Below are 20,519 nucleotides of genomic sequence, written 5' to 3'. Positions count from 1 at the left end.
GGTTACAGAACGGTGTCACCTCCTTCAGCACGGCTTGGAGCCTGACACCAGGCTGTGGATGGTCCTGTCAAATCTGATACAACAAGGAGCTGGTTACAGAACGGTGTCGCCTCCTTCAGCACGGCCTGGAGCCTGACACCAGGCTGTGGATGGTCCTGTCAAATCTGATACAACAAGGAGCTGGTTACAGAACGGTGTCGCCTCCTTCAGCACGGCCTGGAGCCTGACACCAGTCTGTGGACGGTCCTGTCAAATCTGATATAACTAGGAGCAGGTTACAGAACGGTGTCGCCTCCTTCAGCAAGGCCTGGAGCCTGACACCAGGCTGTGGATGATCCTCTCAAATCTGATATAACACGGTGCTGGTTACAGAACGGTGTCACGTCCTTCAGCACGGCCTGGAGCCTGAAACCAGGCTGTGGATGGTCCTGTCAAATCTGATATAACAAGGAGCTGGTTACAGAACGGTGTCGCCTCCTTCAGCACGGCCTGGAGCCTGACACCAGGCTGTGGATGGTCCTGTCAAATCTGATATAACAAGGAGCTGGTTACAGAACGGTGTCACCTCCTTCAGCACGGCCTGGAGCCTGACTCCAGGCTGTGGATGGTCCTGTCAAATCTGAGATAACAAGGAGCTGTTTACAGAACAGTGTCACCTCCTTCAGCACGGCCTGGAGCCTGACACCAGGCTGTGGATGGTCCTGTCAAATCTGATACAACAAGGAGCTGGTTACAGAACGGTGTCACCTCCTTCAGCACGGCCTGGAGCCTGACACCAGGCTGTGGATGGTCCTGTCAAATCTGATATAACAAGCTGCTGGTTACAGAACGGTGTCGCCTCCTTCAGCACGGCCTGGAGCCTGAGACCAGGCTGTGGATGGTCCTGTCAAATCCGATATAACAAGGTGCTGGTTACAGAACGGTGTCGCCTCCTTCAGCACGGCCTGGAGCCTGAGACCAGGCTGTGGATGGTCCTGTCAAATCTGATACAACAAGGAGCTGGTTACAGAACGGTGTCGCCTCCTTCAGCACGGCCTGGAGCCTGACACCAGGCTGTGGATGGTCCTGTCAAATCTGATACAACAAGGTGCTGGTTACAGAACGGTGTCGCCTCCTTCAGCACGGCCTGGAGCCTGACAGCAGGCTGTGGATGGTCCTGTCAAATCTGATATAACAAGGAGCTGGTTACAGAACGGTGTCGCCTCCTTCAGCACGGCCTGGAGCCTGACACCAGGCTGTGGATTGTCCTGTCAAATCGGATATAACAAGGAGCTGGTTACAGAACGGTGTCGCCTCCTTCAGCACGGCCTGGAGCCTGACTCCAGGCTGTGGATGGTCCTGTCAAATCTGATATAACAAGGAGCTGGTTACAGAACGGTGTCGCCTTCTTCAGCACGGCCTGGAGCCTGACACCAGGCTGTGGATGGTCCTGTCAAATCTGATACAACAAGGAGCTGGTTACAGAACGGTGTCGCCCACTTCAGCACGGCCTGGAGCCTGACACCAGTCTGTGGATGGTTCTGTCAAATCTGATATAACAAGGAGCTGGTTACAGAACGGTGTCGCCTCTTTCAGCACTGCCTGGAGCCTGACACCAGGCTGTGGATGGTCCTGTCAAATCTGATATAACAAGGAGCTGGTTACAGAACGGTATCACCTCCTTCAGCACGGCCTGGAGCCTGACACCAGGCTGTGGATGGTCCTGTCAAATCTGATATAACAAGGAGCTGGTTACAGAACGGTGTCGCCTCCTTCAGCACGGCCTGGAGCCTGACACCAGGCTGTGGATGGTCCTGTCAAATCTGCTACAACAAAGAGCTGGTTACAGAATGGTGTCGCCTCCTTCAGCGCGGCCTGGAGCCTGACACCAGGCTGTGGATGGTCCTGTCAAATCTGATACAACAAGGAGCTGGTTACAGAACGGTGTCGCCCCGTTCAGTACGGCCTAGAGCCTGACACCAGGCTGTGGATGGTCCTGTCAAATCTGATATAACAAGGAGCTGGTTACAGAACGGAGTCGCCTCCTTCAGCACGGCCTGGAGCCTGACACCAGGCTGTGGATGGTCCTGTCAAATCTGATACAACAAGGAGCTGGTTACAGAACGGTGTCACCTCCTTCAGCACGGCCTGGAGCCTGACACCAGGCTGTGGATGGTCCTGTCAAATCTGATATAACAAGGAGCTGGTTACAGAACGGTGTCACCTCATTCAGCACGGCCTGGAGCCTGACACCAGGCTCTGGATGGTCCTGTCAAATCTGATATAACAAGGTGCTGGTTACAGAACGGTGTCGCCTCCTTCAGCACGGCCTGGAGCCTGACAGCAGGCTGTGGATGGTCCTGTCAAATCTGACATAACAAGGTCCTGGTTACAGAACGGTGTCGCCTCCTTCAGCACGGCCTGGAGCCTGACACCAGGCTGTGGATGGTCCTGTCAAATCTGATACAACAAGGAGCTGGTTACAGAACGGTGTCGCCTCCTTCAGCACGGCCTGGAGCCTTACACCAGGCTGTGGATGGTCCTGTCAAATCTGATATAACAAGGAGCTGGTTACAGAACGGTGTCGCCTCCTTCAGCACGGCCTGGAGCCTGACACCAGGCTGTGGATGGTCCTGTCAAATCTGATATAACAAGGTGCTGGTTACAGAACGGTGTCGCCTCCTTCAGCACGTCCTGGAGCCTGACACCAGGCTGTGGATGGTCCTGTCAAATCTGATACAACAAGGTGCTGGTTCCAGAACGGTGTCTCCTCCTTCAGCACGGCGTGGAGCCTGACACCAGGCTGTATATGGTCCTGTCAAATCTGATATAACAAGGTGCTGATTACAGAACGGTGTCACCTCCTTCAGCACGGCCTGGAGCCTGACACCAGGCTGTAGATGGTCCTGTCAAATCTGATATAACAAGGTGCTGATTACAGATCGGTGTCACCTCCTTCAGCACGGCCTGGAGCCTGACACCAGGCTGTGGATGGTCCTGTCAAATCTGAGATAACAAGGAGCTGGTTACAGAACGGTATCGCCTCCTTCAGCACGGCCTGGACCCTAACACCAGGCTGTGGATGGTCCTGTCAAATCTGATACAACAAGGTGCTGGTTCCAGAACGGTGTCACGTCCTTCAGCACGGCCTGGAGCCTGACACCAGGCTGTGGATGGTCCTGTCAAATCTGATATAACAAGGAGCTGGTTACAGAACGGTGTCGCCTCCTTCAGCACGGCCTGGAGCCTGACACCAGGCTGTGGATCATCCTGTCAAATCTGATATATCAAGGAGCTGGTTACAGAACGGTGTCGCCTCCTTCAGCACGGCCTGGAGCCTGAAACCAGGCTGTGGATGGTCCTGTCAAATCTGATATAACAAGGAGCTGGTTACAGAACGGTGTCAACTCCTTCAGCACGGCCTGGAGCCTGACACCAGGCTGTGGATGGTCCTGTCAAATCTGATACAACAAGGAGCTGGTTACAGAACGGTGTCACCTCCTTCAGCACGGCCTGGAGCCTGACACCAGGCTGTGGATGGTCCTGTCAAATCTGATATAACAAGCTGCTGGTTACAGAACGGTGTCGCCTCCTTCAGCACGGCCTGGAGCCTGAGACCAGGCTGTGGATGGTCCTGTCAAATCCGATATAACAAGGTGCTGGTTACAGAACGGTGTCGCCTCCTTCAGCACGGCCTGGAGCCTGAGACCAGGCTGTGGATGGTCCTGTCAAATCTGATACAACAAGGAGCTGGTTACAGAACGGTGTCGCCTCCTTCAGCACGGCCTGGAGCCTGACACCAGGCTGTGGATGGTCCTGTCAAATCTGATACAACAAGGTGCTGGTTACAGAACCGTGTCGCCTCCTTCAGCACGGCCTGGAGCCTGACAGCAGGCTGTGGATGGTCCTGTCAAATCTGATATAACAAGGAGCTGGTTACAGAACGGTGTCGCCTCCTTCAGCACGGCCTGGAGCCTGACACCAGGCTGTGGATGGTCCTGTCAAATCTGATATAACAAGGAGCTGGTTACAGAACGGTGTCGCCTCCTTCAGCACGGCCTGGAGCCTGACTCCAGGCTGTGGATGGTCCTGTCTAATCTGATATAACAAGGAGCTGGTTACAGAACGGTGTCGCCTCCTTCAGCACGGCCTGGAGCCTGACACCAGGCTGTGGATGGTCCTGTCAAATCTGATACAACAAGGAGCTGGTTACAGAACGGTGTCGCCCCCTTCAGCACGGCCTGGAGCCTGACACCAGTCTGTGGATGGTTCTGTCAAATCTGATATAACAAGGAGCTGGTTACAGAACGGTGTCGCCTCTTTCAGCACGGCCTGGAGCCTGACACCAGGCTGTGGATGGTCCTGTCAAATCTGATATAACAAGGAGCTGGTTACAGAACGGTATCACCTCCTTCAGCACGGCCTGGAGCCTGACACCAGGCTGTGGATGGTCCTGTCAAATCTGATATAACAAGGAGCTGGTTACAGAACGGTGTCGCCTCCTTCAGCACGGCCTGGAGCCTGACACCAGGCTGTGGATGGTCCTGTCAAATCTGCTACAACAAGGAGCTGGTTACAGAATGGTGTCGCCTCCTTCAGCGCGGCCTGGAGCCTGACACCAGGCTGTGGATGGTCCTGTCAAATCTGATACAACAAGGAGCTGGTTGCAGAACGGTGTCGCCCCCTTCAGCACGGCCTAGAGCCTGACACCAGGCTGTGGATGGTCCTGTCAAATCTGATATAACAAGGAGCTGGTTACAGAACGGAGTCGCCTCCTTCAGCACGGCCTGGAGCCTGACACCAGGCTGTGGATGGTCCTGTCAAATCTGATACAACAAGGAGCTGGTTACAGAACGGTGTCACCTCCTTCAGCACGGCCTGGAGCCTGACACCAGGCTGTGGATGGTCCTGTCAAATCTGATATAACAAGGAGCTGGTTACAGAACGGTGTCACCTCCTTCAGCACGGCCTGGAGCCTGACACCAGGCTCTGGATGGTCCTGTCAAATCTGATATAACAAGGTGCTGGTTACAGAACGGTGTCGCCTCCTTCAGCACGGCCTGGAGCCTGACAGCAGGCTGTGGATGGTCCTGTCAAATCTGACATAACAAGGTCCTGGTTACAGAACGGTGTCGCCTCCTTCAGCACGGCCTGGAGCCTGACACCAGGCTGTGGATGGTCCTGTCAAATCTGATACAACAAGGAGCTGGTTACAGAACGGTGTCGCCTCCTTCAGCACGGCCTGGAGCCTTACACCAGGCTGTGGATGGTCCTGTCAAATCTGATATAACAAGGAGCTGGTTACAGAACGGTGTCGCCTCCTTCAGCACGGCCTGGAGCCTGACACCAGGCTGTGGATGGTCCTGTCAAATCTGATATAACAAGGTGCTGGTTACAGAACGGTATCACCTCCTTCAGCACGGCCTGGAGCCTGACACCAGGCTGTGGATGGTCCTGTCAAATCTGATATAACAAGGAGCTGGTTACAGAACGGTGTCGCATCCTTCAGCACGGCCTGGAGCCTGACACCAGGCTGTGGATGGTCCTGTCAAATCTGCTACAACAAGGAGCTGGTTACAGAATGGTGTCGCCTCCTTCAGCGCGGCCTGGAGCCTGACACCAGGCTGTGGATGGTCCTGTCAAATCTGATACAACAAGGAGCTGGTTACAGAACGGTGTCGCCCCCTTCAGCACGGCCTGGAGCCTGACACCAGGCTGTGGATGGTCCTGTCAAATCTGATATAACAAGGAGCTGGTTACAGAACGGTGTCACCTCCTTCAGCACGGCCTAGAGCCTGACACCAGGCTGTGGATGGTCCTGTCAAATCTGATATAACAAGGAGCTGGTTACAGAACGGAGTCGCCTCCTTCAGCACGGCCTGGAGCCTGACACCAGGCTGTGGATGGTCCTGTCAAATCTGACATAACAAGGTCCTGGTTACAGGACGGTGTCGCCTCCTTCAGCACGGCCTGGAGCCTTACACCAGGCTGTGGATGGTCCTGTCAAATCTGATATAACAAGGAGCTGGTTACAGAACGGTGTCGCCTCCTTCAGCACGGCCTGGAGCCTGACACCAGGCTGTGGATGGTCCTGTCAAATCTGATATAACAAGGTGCTGGTTACAGAACGATGTCGCATCCTTCAGCACGGCCTGGAGCCTGACACCAGGCTGTGGATGGTCCTGTCAAATCTGATATAACAAGGAGCTGGTTACAGAACGGTGTCGCCTCCTTCAGCACGGCCTGGAGCCTGACACCAGGCTGTGGATGGTCCTGTCAAATCTGATATAACAAGGACCTGGTTACAGAACGGTGTCACCTCCTTCAGCACGGCATGGAGGCTTACACCAGGCTGTGGCTGGTCCTGTCAAATCTGATACAACAAGGAGCTGGTTACAGAACGGTGTCGCCTCCTTCAGCACGGCCTGGAGCCTGACACCAGGCTGTGGATGGTCCTGTCAAATCTGATACAACAAGGAGCTGGTTACAGAACGGTGTCGCCTCCTTCAGCACGGCCTGGAGCCTGACACCAGGCTGTGGATGGTCCTGTCAAATCTGATATAACAAGGAGCTGGTTACAGAACGGTGTCACCTCCTTCAGCACGGCCTAGAGCCTGACACCAGGCTGTGGATGGTCCTGTCAAATCTGATATAACAAGGTGCTGGTTACAGAACGGTGTCACCTCCTTCAGCACGGCCTGGAGCCTGACACCAGGTTGTGGATGGTCCTGTTCAATCTGATATAACAAGGAGCTGGTTACAGAACGGTGTCGCCTCCTTCAGCACGGCCTGGAGCCTGACACCAGGCTGTGGATGGTCCTGTCAAATCTGATATAACAAGGAGCTGGTTACAGAACGGTGTCGCCTCCTTCAGCACGGCCTGGAGCCTGACACCAGGCTGTGGATGGTCCTGTCAAATCTGATATAACAAGGAGCTGGTTACAGAACGGTGTCGCCTCCTTCAGCACGGACTGGAGCCTGACACCAGGCTGTGGATGGTCCTGTCAAATCTGATACAACAAGGAGCTGCTTTCCGAACGGTGTCACCTCCTTCAGCACGGCCTGGAGCCTGACACCAGACTGTGGATGGTCCTGTCGAATCTGATACAACAAGGAGCTGGTTACAGAACGGTGTCGCATCCTTCAGCATGGCCTGGAGCCTGACACCAGGCTGTGGATGTTCCTGTCAAACCTGATATAACAAGGAGCTGGTTACAGAACGGTGTCACCTCCTTCAGCACGGCCTGAGTCTGACACCAGGCTGTGGATGGTCCTGTCAAATCCGATATAACAAGGAGATGGTTAAAGAATGGTGTCATCTCCTTCAGCACGGCCAGGAGCCTGACACCAGGCTGTGGATGGTCCTGTCAAATCTGATAGAACAAGGAGCTGATTACAGAACGGTGTCACCTCCTTCAGCACGGCCTGGAGCCTGACACCAGGCTGTGGATGGTCCTGTCAAATCTGATACAACAAGGTGCTGGTTACAGAACGGTGTCGCCTCCTTCAGCACGGCCTGGAGCCTGACACCAGTCTGTGGATGGTCCTGTCAAATCTGATATAACAAGGAGCTGGTTACAGAACGGTGTCGCCTCCTTCAGCACGGCCTGGAGCCTGACACCAGGCTGTGGATGGTCCTGTCAAATCTGATATAACAAGGAGCTGCTTACAGAACGGTGTCGCCTCCTTCAGCACGGCCTGGAGCCTGACACCAGGCTGTGGATGGTCCTGTCAAATCTGATATAACAAGGAGCTGGTTACAGAACGGTGTGGCCTCCTTCAGCACGGCCTGGAGCCTGACACCAGGCTGTGGATGGTCCTGTAAATCTAATATAACAAGGTGCTGGTTACAGAATGGTGTCGCCTCCTTCAGCACGGCCTGGAGCCTGACACCAGGTTGTGGATGGTCCTGTCAAATCTGATACAACAAGGAGCTGGTTACAGAATGGTGTCGCCTCCTTCAGCACGGCCTGGAGCCTGACACCAGGCTGTGGATGATCCTGTCAAATCTAATATAACAAGGAGCTGGTTACAGAACGGTGTCGACTCCTTCAGCACGGCCTGGAGCCTGACACCAGGCTGTGGATGTTCCTGTCAAATCTGATACAACAAGGAGCTGGTTACAGAACGGTGTCGCCTCCTTCAGCACGGCCTGGAGCCTGACACCAGGCTGTGGATGTTCCTGTCAAATCTGATACAACAAGGAGCTGGTTACAGAACGGTGTCGCCTCCTTCAGCACGGCCTGGAGCCTGACACCAGGCTGTGGATGGTCCTGTCAAACCTGATATAACAAGGAGCTGGTTACAGAACGGTGTCGCCTCCTTCAGCGCGGTCTGGAGCCTGACACCAGTCTGTGGATGGTCCTGTCAAATCTGATATAACACGGAGCTGGTTACAAAACGGTGTCGCCTCCTTCAGCACGGCCTGGAGCCTGACACCAGGCTGTGGATGGTCCTGTCAAATCTGATATAACACGGAGCTGGTTACAAAACGGTGTCGCCTCCTTCAGCACGGCCTGGAGCCTGACACCAGGTTGTGGATGGTCATGTCAAATCTGATATAACAAGGTGCTGGTTACAGAACGGTGTCGCCTCCTTCAGCACGGCCTGGAGCCTGACACCAGGCTGTGGTTGGTCCTGTCAAATCTGATATAACAAGGAGCAGGTTACAGAACGGTGTCACCTCCTTCAGCACGGCCTGGAGCCTGACACCAGGCTGTGGATGGTCCTGTCAAATCTGATATAACAAAGTGCTGGTTACAGAACGGTGTCGCCTCCTTCAGCACGGCCTGGACCCTAACACCAGGCTGTGGATGGTCCTGTCAAATCTGATACAACAAGGCGCTGGTTACAGAACGGTGTCGCCTCCTTCAGCACGGCCTGGAGCCTGACACCAGGCTGTGGATGGTCCTGTCAAATCTAATACAACAAGGAGCTGGTTACAGAACGGTGTCGCCTCCTTCAGCACGGCCTGGAGCCTGACACCAGGCTGTGGATGGTCCTGTCAAATCTGATATAACAAGGAGCTGGTTACAGAACGGTGTCGCCTCCTTCAGCACGGCCTGGAGCCTGACACCAGGCTGTGGATGGTCCTGTCAAATCTGATATAACAAGGTGCTGGTTACAGAACGGTGTCGCCTCCTTCAGCACGGCCTGGAGCCTGACACCAGGCTGTGGATGGTCCTGTCAAATCTGATATAACAAGGAGATGGTTACAGAACGGTGTCACCTCCTTCAGCACGGCCTGGAGCCTGACACCATGCTGTGGATGGTCCTGTCAAATCTGATATAACAAGGAGCTGGTTACAGAACGGTGTCGCCTCCTTCAGCACGGCCTGGAGCCTGACACCAGGCTTTGGATTGTCCTGTCAAATCTGATATAACAAGGAGCTGGTTACAGAACGGTGTCGCCTCCTTCAGCACGGCCTGGAGCCTGACACCAGGCTGTGGATGGTCCAGTCAAATCTGATATAACACGGACCTGGTTACAGAACGGTGTCACCTCCTTCAGCACCGCCTGGAGCCTGACACCAGACTGTGGATGGTCCAGTCAAATCTGATACAACAAGGAGCTGGTTACAGAACGGTGTCACCTCCTTCAGCACGGCCTGGAGCCTGACACCAGGCTGTGGATGGTCCTGTCAAACCTGATATAACAAGGAGCTGGTTACAGAACGGTGTCGCCTCCTTCAGCACGGCCTGGAGCCTGACACCAGACTGTGGATGGTCCTTTCAAATCTGATGTAACACGGAGCTGATTACAGAACGGTGTCGCCTCCTTCAGCACGGCATGGAGCCTGACACCAGGCTGTGGATGGTCCTGTCAAATCTGATATAACAAGGTGCTGGTTACAGAACGTTGTCATCTCCTTCAGCACGGCCTGGAGCCTGACACCAGGCTGTGGATGGTCCTGTCAAACCTGATATAACAAGGAGCTGGTTACAGAACGGTGTCGCCTCCTTCAGCACGGCCTGGAGCCTGACACCAGGCTGTGGATGGTCCTGTCAAATCTGATATAACAAGGAGCTGGTTACAGAACGGTGTCGCCTCCTTCAGCACGGCCCGGAGCCTGACACCAGGCTGTGGATGGTCCTGTCAAATCTGATATAACAAAGAGCTGGTTACAGAACGGTGTCGCCTCCTTCAGCACGGCCTGGAGCCTGACACCAGGCTGTGGATGGTCCTGTCAAATCTGATACAACAAGGAGCTGGTTACAGAACGGTGTCGCCTCCTTCAGCACGGCCTGGAGCCTGACACCAGGCTGTGGATGGTCCTGTCAAATCTGATATAACAAGGTGCTGGTTACAGAACGGTGTCGCCTCCTTCAGCACGGCCTGGAGCCTGACACCACGCTGTGGATGGTCCTGTCAAATCTGATATAACAAGGAGCTGGTTACAGAACGGTGTCGCCTCCTTCAGCACGGGCTGGAGCCTGATACCAGGCTGTGGATGGTCCTGTCAAACCTGATATAACAAGGTGCTGGTTACAGAACGATGTCGCCTCCTTCAGCACGGCCTGGAGCCTGACACCAGTCTGTGGATGGTCCTGTCAAATCTGATATAACAAGGTGCTGGTTACAGAACGGAGTCGCCTCCTTCAGCACGGCCTGGAGCCTGACACCAGGCTGTGGATGGGCCTGTCAAATCTGATATAACAAGGAGCTGGTTACAGAACGGTGTCGCCTCCTTCAGCACGGCCTGGAGCCTGTCACCAGGCTGTGGATGGTCATGTCAAATCTGGTATATCAAGGCGCTGGTTACAGAACGGTGTCGCCTCCTTCAGCACGGCCTGGAGCCTGACACCAGGCTGTGGATGTTCCTGTCAAATCTGATATAACAAGGTGCTGGTTACAGAACGATGTCGCCTCCTTCAGCACGGCCTGGAGCCTGACACCAGGCTGTGGATGGTCCTGTCAAATCTGATATAACAAGGTGCTGGTTACAGAACGGAGTCGCCTCCTTCAGCACGGCCTGGAGCCTGACACCAGGCTGCGGATGGGCCTGTCAAATCTGATATAACAAGGAGCTGGTTACAGAACGGTGTCACCTCCTTCAGCACGGCCTGGAGCCTGACACCAGGCTGTGGATGGTCCTTTCAAATCTGATACAACAAGGAGCTGATTACAGAACGGTGTCACCTCCTTCAGCACGGCCTGGAGCCTGACACCAGGCTGTGGATGGTCCTGTCAAATCTGATGTAACAAGGAGCTGGTTACAGAACGGTGTCGCCTCCTTCAGCACGGCCTGGAGCCTGACGCCAGGCTGTGGATGGTCCTGTCAAATCTGATATACCAAGGAGCTGGTGACAGAACGGTATCACCTCCTTCAGCACGGCCTGGAGCCTGACACCAGGCTGTGGATGGTCCTGTCAAAACTGATATAACAAGGAGCTGGTTACAGAACGGTGTCGCCTCCTTCAGCACGGCCTGGAGCCTGACACCAGACTGTGGATGGTCCTGTCAAATCTGATATAACAAGGAGCTGGTTACAGAACGGTGTCGCCTCCTTCAGCACGGCCTGGAGCCTGACACCAGGCTGTGGGTGGTCCTGTCAAATCTGATACAAAAAGCAGCTGGTTACAGAACGGTGTCACCTCCTTCAGCACGTCCTGGAGCCTGACACCAGGCTGTGGATGGTCCTGTCAAATCTGATATAACAAGGAGCTGGTTACAGAACGCTGTCGCCTCCTTCAGCACGGCCTGGAGCCTGACACCAGGCTGTGGATGGTCCTGTCAAATCTGATATAACAAGGTGCTGGTTACAGAACGATGTCGCCTCCTTCAGCATGGCCTGGAGCCTGACACCAGGTTGTGGATGGTCCTGTCAAATCTGATATAACAAGGTGCTGGATACAGAACGGTGTCACCTCCTTCAGCACGGCCTGGAGCCTGACACCAGGCTGTGGATGGTCCTGTCAAATCTGATACAACAAGGAGCTGGTTACAGAACGGTGTCGCCTCCTTCAGCACGGCCTGTACTGACATCAGGCTGTGGATGGTCCTGTCAAATCTGATATAACAAGGAGCTGGTTACAGAACGGTGTCGCCTCCTTCAGCACGGGCTGGAGCCTGACACCAGGCTGTGGATGGTCCTGTCAAATCTGATATAACAAGGAGCTGGTTGCAGAACGGTGTCACCTCCTTCAGCACGGCCTGGAGCCTGACACCAGGCTGTGGATGGTCCTGTCAAATCTGATGTAACAAGGAGCTGGTTACAGAACGGTGTCGCCTCCTTCAGCACGGCCTGGAGCCTGACGCCAGGCTGTGGATGGTCCTGTCAAATCTGATATACCAAGGAGCTGGTGACAGAACGGTATCACCTCCTTCAGCACGGCCTGGAGCCTGACACCAGGCTGTGGATGGTCCTGTCAAAACTGATATAACAAGGAGCTGGTTACAGAACGGTGTCGCCTCCTTCAGCACGGCCTGGAGCCTGACACCAGACTGTGGATGGTCCTTTCAAATCTGATGTAACACGGAGCTGATTACAGAACGGTGTCGCCTCCTTCAGCACGGCATGGAGCCTGACACCAGGCTGTGGATGGTCCTGTCAAATCTGATATAACAAGGTGCTGGTTACAGAACGTTGTCATCTCCTTCAGCACGGCCTGGAGCCTGACACCAGGCTGTGGATGGTCCTGTCAAACCTGATATAACAAGGAGCTGGTTACAGAACGGTGTCGCCTCCTTCAGCACGGCCTGGAGCCTGACACCAGGCTGTGGATGGTCCTGTCAAATCTGATATAACAAGGAGCTGGTTACAGAACGGTGTCGCCTCCTTCAGCACGGCCCGGAGCCTGACACCAGGCTGTGGATGGTCCTGTCAAATCTGATATAACAAAGAGCTGGTTACAGAACGGTGTCGCCTCCTTCAGCACGGCCTGGAGCCTGACACCAGGCTGTGGATGGTCCTGTCAAATCTGATACAACAAGGAGCTGGTTACAGAACGGTGTCGCCTCCTTCAGCACGGCCTGGAGCCTGACACCAGGCTGTGGATGGTCCTGTCAAATCTGATATAACAAGGTGCTGGTTACAGAACGGTGTCGCCTCCTTCAGCACGGCCTGGAGCCTGACACCACGCTGTGGATGGTCCTGTCAAATCTGATATAACAAGGAGCTGGTTACAGAACGGTGTCGCCTCCTTCAGCACGGGCTGGAGCCTGATACCAGGCTGTGGATGGTCCTGTCAAACCTGATATAACAAGGTGCTGGTTACAGAACGATGTCGCCTCCTTCAGCACGGCCTGGAGCCTGACACCAGTCTGTGGATGGTCCTGTCAAATCTGATATAACAAGGTGCTGGTTACAGAACGGAGTCGCCTCCTTCAGCACGGCCTGGAGCCTGACACCAGGCTGTGGATGGGCCTGTCAAATCTGATATAACAAGGAGCTGGTTACAGAACGGTGTCGCCTCCTTCAGCACGGCCTGGAGCCTGTCACCAGGCTGTGGATGGTCATGTCAAATCTGGTATATCAAGGCGCTGGTTACAGAACGGTGTCGCCTCCTTCAGCACGGCCTGGAGCCTGACACCAGGCTGTGGATGTTCCTGTCAAATCTGATATAACAAGGTGCTGGTTACAGAACGATGTCGCCTCCTTCAGCACGGCCTGGAGCCTGACACCAGGCTGTGGATGGTCCTGTCAAATCTGATATAACAAGGTGCTGGTTACAGAACGGAGTCGCCTCCTTCAGCACGGCCTGGAGCCTGACACCAGGCTGCGGATGGGCCTGTCAAATCTGATATAACAAGGAGCTGGTTACAGAACGGTGTCACCTCCTTCAGCACGGCCTGGAGCCTGACACCAGGCTGTGGATGGTCCTTTCAAATCTGATACAACAAGGAGCTGATTACAGAACGGTGTCACCTCCTTCAGCACGGCCTGGAGCCTGACACCAGGCTGTGGATGGTCCTGTCAAATCTGATGTAACAAGGAGCTGGTTACAGAACGGTGTCGCCTCCTTCAGCACGGCCTGGAGCCTGACGCCAGGCTGTGGATGGTCCTGTCAAATCTGATATACCAAGGAGCTGGTGACAGAACGGTATCACCTCCTTCAGCACGGCCTGGAGCCTGACACCAGGCTGTGGATGGTCCTGTCAAAACTGATATAACAAGGAGCTGGTTACAGAACGGTGTCGCCTCCTTCAGCACGGCCTGGAGCCTGACACCAGACTGTGGATGGTCCTGTCAAATCTGATATAACAAGGAGCTGGTTACAGAACGGTGTCGCCTCCTTCAGCACGGCCTGGAGCCTGACACCAGGCTGTGGGTGGTCCTGTCAAATCTGATACAAAAAGCAGCTGGTTACAGAACGGTGTCACCTCCTTCAGCACGTCCTGGAGCCTGACACCAGGCTGTGGATGGTCCTGTCAAATCTGATATAACAAGGAGCTGGTTACAGAACGCTGTCGCCTCCTTCAGCACGGCCTGGAGCCTGACACCAGGCTGTGGATGGTCCTGTCAAATCTGATATAACAAGGTGCTGGTTACAGAACGATGTCGCCTCCTTCAGCACGGCCTGGAGCCTGACACCAGGCTGTGGATGGTCCTGTCAAATCTGATATAACAAGGTGCTGGATACAGAACGGTGTCACCTCCTTCAGCACGGCCTGGAGCCTGACACCAGGCTGTGGATGGTCCTGTCAAATCTGATACAACAAGGAGCTGGTTACAGAACGGTGTCGCCTCCTTCAGCACGGCCTGTACTGACATCAGGCTGTGGATGGTCCTGTCAAATCTGATATAACAAGGAGCTGGTTACAGAACGGTGTCGCCTCCTTCAGCACGGGCTGGAGCCTGATACCAGGCTGTGGATGGTCCTGTCAAACCTGATATAACAAGGTGCTGGTTACAGAATGATGTCGCCTCCTTCAGCACGGCCTGGAGCCTGACACCAGGCTGTGGATGGTCCTGTCAAATCTGATATAACAAGGAGCTGGTTGCAGAACGGTGTCACCTCCTTCAGCACGGCCTGGAGCCTGACACCAGGCTGTGGATGGTCCTGTCAAATCTGATGTAACAAGGAGCTGGTTACAGAACGGTGTCGCCTCCTTCAGCACGGCCTGGAGCCTGACGCCAGGCTGTGGATGGTCCTGTCAAATCTGATATACCAAGGAGCTGGTGACAGAACGGTATCACCTCCTTCAGCACGGCCTGGAGCCTGACACCAGGCTGTGGATGGTCCTGTCAAAACTGATATAACAAGGAGCTGGTTACAGAACGGTGTCGCCTCCTTCAGCACGGCCTGGAGCCTGACACCAGACTGTGGATGGTCCTGTCAAATCTGATATAACAAGGAGCTGGTTACAGAACGGTGTCGCCTCCTTCAGCACGGCCTGGAGCCTGACACCAGGCTGTGGGTGGTCCTGTCAAATCTGATACAAAAAGCAGCTGGTTACAGAACGGTGTCACCTCCTTCAGCACGTCCTGGAGCCTGACACCAGGCTGTGGATGGACCTGTCAAATCTGATATAACAAGGAGCTGGTTACAGAACGCTGTCGCCTCCTTCAGCACGGCCTGGAGCCTGACACCAGGCTGTGGATGGTCCTGTCAAATCTGATATAACAAGGTGCTGGTTACAGAACGATGTCGCCTCCTTCAGCACGGCCTGGAGGCTGACACCAGGCTGTGGATGGTCCTGTCAAATCTGATATAACAAGGTGCTGGATACAGAACGGTGTCACCTCCTTCAGCACGGCCTGGAGCCTGACACAAGGCTGTGGATGGTCCTGTCAAATCTGATACAACAAGGAGCTGGTTACAGAACGGTGTCGCCTCCTTCAGCACGGCCTGGAGCCTGACATCAGGCTGTGGATGGTCCTGTCAAATCTGATATAACAAGGAGCTGGTTACAGAACGGTGTCGCCTCCTTCAGCACGGGCTGGAGCCTGATACCAGGCTGTGGATGGTCCTGTCAAACCTGATATAACAAGGTGCTGGTTACAGAATGATGTCGCCTCCTTCAGCACGGCCTGGAGCCTGACACCAGGCTGTGGATGGTCCTGTCAAATCTGATATAACAAGGTGCTGGTTACAGAACGGAGTCGCCTCCTTCAGCCAGGCCTGGAGCCTGACATCAGGCTGTGGATGGGCCTGTCAAATCGGATATAACAAGGAGCTGGTTACAGAAAGGTGTCGCCTCCTTCAGCACGGCCTGGAGCCTGACACCAGGCTGTGGATGGTCATGTCAAATCTGATATATCAAGGAGCTGGTTACAGAACGGTGTCGCCTCCTTCAGCACGGCCTGGAGCCTGACACCAGGCTCTGGATGGTCCTATCAAATCTGATATAACAAGGAGCTGGTTACAGAACGGTGTCGCCTCCTTCAGCACGGGCTGGAGCCTGATACCAGGCTGTGGATGGTCCTGTCAAACCTGATATAACAAGGTGCTGGTTACAGAACGATGTCGCCTCCTTCAGCACGGCCTGGAGCCTGACACCAGGCTGTGGATGGTCCTGTCAAATCTGATATAACAAGGTGCTGGTTACAGAACGGAGTCGCCTCCTTCAGCACGGCCTGGAGCCTGACACCAGTCTGTGGATGGGCCTGTCAAATCTGATATAACAAGGAGCTGGTTGCAGAACTGTATCACCTCCTTCAGCACGGCCTGGAGCCTGACACCAGGCTGTGGATGGTCATGTCAAATCTGATATATCAAGGAGCTGGTTACAGAACGGTGTCGCCTCCTTCAGCACGGCCTGGAGCCTGACACCAGGCTCTGGAAGGTCCTGTCAAATCTGATATAACAAGGAGCTGGTTACAGAACGGTGTCGCCTCCTTCAGCACGGCCTGGAGCCTGACACCAGGCTGTGGATGGTCCTGTCAAATCTGATACAACAAGGTGCTGGTTACAGAACGGTGTCACCTCCTTCAGCACGGCCTGGAGCCTGACACCAGGCTGTGGGTGGTCCTGTCAAATCTGATACAACAAGGTGCTGGTTACAGAACGGTGTCGCCTCCTTCAGCACGGCCTGGAGCCTGACACCAGGCTGTGGATGGTCCTGTCAAATCTGATATAACAAGGTGCTGGTTACAGAACGGTGTCGCCTCCTTCAGCACGGCCTGGAGCCTGACACCACGCTGTGGATGGTCCTGTCAAATCTGATATAACAAGGAGCTGGTTACAGAACGGTGTCGCCTCCTTCAGCACGGGCTGGAGCCTGATACCAGGCTGTGGATGGTCCTGTCAAACCTGATATAACAAGGTGCTGGTTACAGAACGATGTCGCCTCCTTCAGCACGGCCTGGAGCCTGACACCAGGCTGTGGATGGTCCTGTCAAATCTGATATAACAAGGTGCTGGTTACAGAACGGAGTCGCCTCCTTCAGCACGGCCTGGAGCCTGACACCAGGCTGCGGATGGGCCTGTCAAATCTGATATAACAAGGAGCTGGTTACAGAACGGTGTCACCTCCTTCAGCACGGCCTGGAGCCTGACACCAGGCTGTGGATGGTCCTTTCAAATCTGATACAACAAGGAGCTGATTACAGAACGGTGTCACCTCCTTCAGCACGGCCTGGAGCCTGACACCAGGCTGTGGATGGTCCTGTCAAATCTGATGTAACAAGGAGCTGGTTACAGAACGGTGTCGCCTCCTTCAGCACGGCCTGGAGCCTGACGCCAGGCTGTGGATGGTCCTGTCAAATCTGATATACCAAGGAGCTGGTGACAGAACGGTATCACCTCCTTCAGCACGGCCTGGAGCCTGACACCAGGCTGTGGATGGTCCTGTCAAAACTGATATAACAAGGAGCTGGTTACAGAACGGTGTCGCCTCCTTCAGCACGGCCTGGAGCCTGACACCAGACTGTGGATGGTCCTGTCAAATCTGATATAACAAGGAGCTGGTTACAGAACGGTGTCGCCTCCTTCAGCACGGCCTGGAGCCTGACACCAGGCTGTGGGTGGTCCTGTCAAATCTGATACAAAAAGCAGCTGGTTACAGAACGGTGTCACCTCCTTCAGCACGTCCTGGAGCCTGACACCAGGCTGTGGATGGTCCTGTCAAATCTGATATAACAAGGAGCTGGTTACAGAACGCTGTCGCCTCCTTCAGCACGGCCTGGAGCCTGACACCAGGCTGTGGATGGTCCTGTCAAATCTGATATAACAAGGTGCTGGTTACAGAACGATGTCGCCTCCTTCAGCACGGCCTGGAGCCTGACACCAGGTTGTGGATGGTCCTGTCAAAACTGATATAACAAGGTGCTGGATACAGAACGGTGTCACCTCCTTCAGCACGGCCTGGAGCCTGACACCAGGCTGTGGATGGTCCTGTCAAATCTGATACAACAAGGAGCTGGTTACAGAACGGTGTCGCCTCCTTCAGCACGGCCTGTACTGACATCAGGCTGTGGATGGTCCTGTCAAATCTGATATAACAAGGAGCTGGTTACAGAACGGTGTCGCCTCCTTCAGCACGGGCTGGAGCCTGACACCAGGCTGTGGATGGTCCTGTCAAATCTGATATAACAAGGAGCTGGTTGCAGAACGGTGTCACCTCCTTCAGCACGGCCTGGAGCCTGACACCAGGCTGTGGATGGTCCTGTCAAATCTGATGTAACAAGGAGCTGGTTACAGAACGGTGTCGCCTCCTTCAGCACGGCCTGGAGCCTGACGCCAGGCTGTGGATGGTCCTGTCAAATCTGATATACCAAGGACCTGGTGACAGAACGGTATCACCTCCTTCAGCACGGCCTGGAGCCTGACACCAGGCTGTGGATGGTCCTGTCAAAACTGATATAACAAGGAGCTGGTTACAGAACGGTGTCGCCTCCTTCAGCACGGCCTGGAGCCTGACACCAGACTGTGGATGGTCCTTTCAAATCTGATGTAACACGGAGCTGATTACAGAACGGTGTCGCCTCCTTCAGCACGGCATGGAGCCTGACACCAGGCTGTGGATGGTCCTGTCAAATCTGATATAACAAGGTGCTGGTTACAGAACGTTGTCATCTCCTTCAGCACGGCCTGGAGCCTGACACCAGGCTGTGGATGGTCCTGTCAAACCTGATATAACAAGGAGCTGGTTACAGAACGGTGTCGCCTCCTTCAGCACGGCCCGGAGCCTGACACCAGGCTGTGGATGGTCCTGTCAAATCTGATATAACAAAGAGCTGGTTACAGAACGGTGTCGCCTCCTTCAGCACGGCCTGGAGCCTGACACCAGGCTGTGGATGGTCCTGTCAAATCTGATACAACAAGGAGCTGGTTACAGAACGGTGTCGCCTCCTTCAGCACGGCCTGGAGCCTGACACCAGGCTGTGGATGGTCCTGTCAAATCTGATATAACAAGGTGCTGGTTACAGAACGGTGTCGCCTCCTTCAGCACGGCCTGGAGCCTGACACCACGCTGTGGATGGTCCTGTCAAATCTGATATAACAAGGAGCTGGTTACAGAACGGTGTCGCCTCCTTCAGCACGGGCTGGAGCCTGATACCAGGCTGTGGATGGTCCTGTCAAACCTGATATAACAAGGTGCTGGTTACAGAACGATGTCGCCTCCTTCAGCACGGCCTGGAGCCTGACACCAGTCTGTGGATGGTCCTGTCAAATCTGATATAACAAGGTGCTGGTTACAGAACGGAGTCGCCTCCTTCAGCACGGCCTGGAGCCTGACACCAGGCTGTGGATGGGCCTGTCAAATCTGATATAACAAGGAGCTGGTTACAGAACGGTGTCGCCTCCTTCAGCACGGCCTGGAGCCTGTCACCAGGCTGTGGATGGTCATGTCAAATCTGGTATATCAAGGCGCTGGTTACAGAACGGTGTCGCCTCCTTCAGCACGGCCTGGAGCCTGACACCAGGCTGTGGATGTTCCTGTCAAATCTGATATAACAAGGTGCTGGTTACAGAACGATGTCGCCTCCTTCAGCACGGCCAGGAGCCTGACACCAGGCTGTGGATGGTCCTGTCAAATCTGATATAACAAGGTGCTGGTTACAGAACGGAGTCGCCTCCTTCAGCACGGCCTGGAGCCTGACACCAGGCTGCGGATGGGCCTGTCAAATCTGATATAACAAGGAGCTGGTTACAGAACGGTGTCACCTCCTTCAGCACGGCCTGGAGCCTGACACCAGGCTGTGGATGGTCCTTTCAAATCTGATACAACAAGGAGCTGATTACAGAACGGTGTCACCTCCTTCAGCACGGCCTGGAGCCTGACACCAGGCTGTGGATGGTCCTGTCAAATCTGATGTAACAAGGAGCTGGTTACAGAACGGTGTCGCCTCCTTCAGCACGGCCTGGAGCCTGACGCCAGGCTGTGGATGGTCCTGTCAAATCTGATATACCAAGGAGCTGGTGACAGAACGGTATCACCTCCTTCAGCACGGCCTGGAGCCTGACACCAGGCTGTGGATGGTCCTGTCAAAACTGATATAACAAGGAGCTGGTTACAGAACGGTGTCGCCTCCTTCAGCACGGCCTGGAGCCTGACACCAGACTGTGGATGGTCCTGTCAAATCTGATATAACAAGGAGCTGGTTACAGAACGGTGTCGCCTCCTTCAGCACGGCCTGGAGCCTGACACCAGG

The sequence above is a fragment of the Scyliorhinus torazame genome, chromosome 23 (assembly GCF_047496885.1).
Source record: "Scyliorhinus torazame isolate Kashiwa2021f chromosome 23, sScyTor2.1, whole genome shotgun sequence".
In the NCBI taxonomy this organism is placed as follows: domain Eukaryota; kingdom Metazoa; phylum Chordata; class Chondrichthyes; order Carcharhiniformes; family Scyliorhinidae; genus Scyliorhinus; species Scyliorhinus torazame.
This window is presented reverse-complemented; position numbering follows the sequence as displayed.